Genomic DNA, 3,358 nt, shown 5'->3' with positions numbered 1-3,358 from the left:
TTCACCAGGGAGGTTTGTGATCCTGGTGTTTCTTGGAGGCTGCTGCGCCACTGGCAGTCCCACCAGGCCTCCAGACCCTGGCAAGGTGCAGTTTTAGATCATGCCCAGGACCTGGGGCCTCCTCCTTTCCCAAAGCCCAACCCATACCTCCAAGTTCATCCTGGCACAGGAGCTTAGCAGGAGGATGGCTGGTAATACAGTGAGTGCCGCCTCCAGTTCTGAGAGCGGTGCATTAAATGATTTAAAAAAAAAATTGAAAAGGAAAGAGGTGTGGACGGAGTGAGGAGGGTGGCACTCACTCCGTCTGCACATGCAGCTTGGGGAACCCCAGCAGCAGGATGTTCACCTTGAGGAACACCAGCTGCTCCACCAAACCAGGATCCAAGGAGGTGGAATGGGGTGTCACAACATCCCCAGCAATGCTAAACACCCTCTCACTCAGAACACTGGTTGGTGGACAGGACAGGTGTTCCCGGGCAACTATGGCCAGATCCTGCCACATCTGGCTGCCGTTTTCCCAGTAGGTCAAGGGGGTCACAGAACAGCGGCTCCACATCCTCGTGAGATAGATAGCCACCGAGGCCTCAGTGCTACCTGCCTGATGATGGGGTCTGATGCCTCTGGACCCCAACATGGAAGCCATGCCCTTGGCCCACACTGACAGCACCTGTGGAGGAGGAGACTGGCTGGTGGATGGAGTGCTGGCACTGGACAGTGGTTTCCCCTCTTCTATGTCCCCCCACCCTTGCCCTTCTGCCTCCCTGACTCTGTTCACCAGTGCTACAGGGATTTGGGAGCCGGGCTAAAGGGTCTGGGGGCGCAGGTGGTGTCTTCTTCGATCCTCCCAGTCTTGGGCTATGGGCTGAGGAGGGAGAGGAGGATTCAGGTAGTGAACCAAAGGCTCTGGCACTGGTGTCATTGGGAAGGCTTTGGCTTTCATGACCACAGTCCGCTCTTTGGTGAGAGAGGCAGCGAGCTGCTGGGAAGGGACAGCCTTCACCTCTCTCCACTGGAGAGGAGGCTCTTCTCAGCCAGACTAGCTAACCTGCTCCACCGGGCTTTAAACTAAGCCCGCCGGGGGATGGGGGGACTACTGCCACTGCTGGCCCGGTCAGCAACCCTTGCAAAGCCAGCAGGCCAAGACACTTAAGGGAACCCACCCCTGCCCCAGCCCTGGAATCAACTGTAGGCAAGGACAGGGCCCCCAAGGGGACACTTGCCTGCCTGTACACAAATGCCAGAAGTTTGGGAAACAAACAGGAGGAACTCGTCCTCCTGCTAAATGCAAATAACTATGATGTCATAGGGATAATGGAGACCTGGTGGGACTCCACCCATGACTGGGCCACAGGTACAGACAGTTATACCCTGTACAGGAGGGATCGAACGGACAAAAGGGGCAGAGGTGTAGCTCTCTATGTCAAGGAAAGCTACACATCCCTGCAGGCCGACATTGACACCCACGGTGGAAGACTTGAGACCCTCTGGGTTAAAATCCGTGGGGAACACGGCACAGGGCATACTATGGTGGAAGTCTACTACAGACCCCCTACCCAGGGTCAAGACCTTGACCAGGAGTTTGCGAGGGAATTGGCTGAGGCCACACGCTCCTGGTGTATGGTTGTCATGGGAGACTTTAACTATCTGGACATCTCGTGGGAGGAGCGCTCAGCCAAATCCAAGCGGTTGCAAAACTTTCTCTCGTGCATAGATGACCTCTATCTAATGCAGGAAGTTTACAGGCCGACGAGAGGTAAAGCGCTGATCAACCTGGTACTGGCAACTGAGAGTGACCTAATGATCGAAGGGAAGCTGGGTGACAGTGACCACGTGCTGATCACCTTCACCATCCACCGTAAAGCTGGCAAGTCAGTCAGGAATACAGAAGTCCTTGACTTCAGGAAAGCTGACTTTGACAAGCTCAGGAGGCTTGTCAGTGAGGCCCTAAAGGGCCACAACCTAAAGGCAAGAGGAGTTCAAGACGGGTGGCTGCTCCTCAAGCAAACCAGGAAAGCCAAGGCTGAGATGAAACTCCAGCTAGCTACAAATATCAAGGACAATAAAAAGTCCTTTTTTAGATATGTGGGGAGCCAGAGGAAAAGCAGGGGCAACATTAGACCCCTGCTAAACCAGATGGGACAACTGACAACCGATGCCCATGAAAAAGCAAACTTGCTAAATGGGTACTTTGTGTCAGTTTTTCACCAGTCCCATGGGACACCCCTGCTGACAGTGGGTCAAGGAGGCCCAGGTGAGGGAGATTCCCTACCCTCCATCAGTGTTGACCTCATGAAGGAACACCTCAACAGGCTAGATACCTTCAAGTCAGCTGGCCCTGGCAGTTTACAGCCAAGGGTACTCAAGGAGCTGGCTAGCATCATAGCTCAGCCCCTGGCACGGATCTTTGAGAACTCCTGGTGCTCTGGTGAAGTGCCTGAAGATTGGAAGAAGGCCAATGTAGTGCCTGTCTTCAAGAAAGGAAGGAAGAAAAGTGGATCCGGCAAACTACAGGCCCATCAGCCTGACCTCTATCCTGTGGAAGGTCTTGGAAAAGATTATCAAAGAGGCCATCCTTAACAGACTAGCTGACAGAAATATCCTGAGGGATACCCAGCATGGGTTTGTTGTGGGTAGGTCTTGCTTGACCAATCTCATCTCCTTTTACGACAAGGTGACCTATCACCTGGACAAGGGGGAAGAGATTGATGTCATATATCTTGACTTTAAAAAAGCCTTCGATCTGGTATCCCATGATCGCCTTGGCAAAACTGGCTAACTGCAGCCTTGACCTCACCATGATCTGCTGGCCGGGGAATTGGCTCTGCAGCAGGACCCAGAGAGTGATGGTTGATGGAAGTCAATCATCGTGGTGCGTGGTGTCCAGTGGGGTCCCTCAAGGCTCTGTCCTAGGGCCTATACTCTTTAACATCTTCATCAATGATGTAGACATTGGTGTCAGAAGCGGACTGGCCAAGTTCACCAATGACACCAAACTCTGGGGTAAAGCATCCACATCTGAGGACAGGAGGGTTATTGTGGCAGATCTTGACAGGCTCATCCAATGGGCAGATGAGAACCAGATGGTGTTCAACACTGAAAAATGCAAGGTTCTCCACCTTGGGAGGAAAAACCCGCAGCATGCTTATAGGCTCGGCAATGCTATTCTGGTTAGCACTATGTGCTAATGTGGGGCCCTTGCAGGACGCGACGGGGAATCTGGTTGTCACACCAGACGACAAAGCCAACATATTTAATGATTTCTTTGCCTCTGTCTTCCTCAGTAAGGACCAGAACTGCCACCTCCCTGCTAGGCCCCCATCGGGCCCCGAGGGAGGCACACCTGAGCCCAGGGTAAGTG

The sequence above is a fragment of the Alligator sinensis genome, unplaced genomic scaffold (genome assembly GCF_000455745.1).
Source record: "Alligator sinensis unplaced genomic scaffold, ASM45574v1 scaffold1100_1, whole genome shotgun sequence".
Taxonomy (NCBI): Eukaryota; Metazoa; Chordata; order Crocodylia; family Alligatoridae; genus Alligator; species Alligator sinensis.
Note: the sequence above shows the minus strand (reverse complement) of the source record.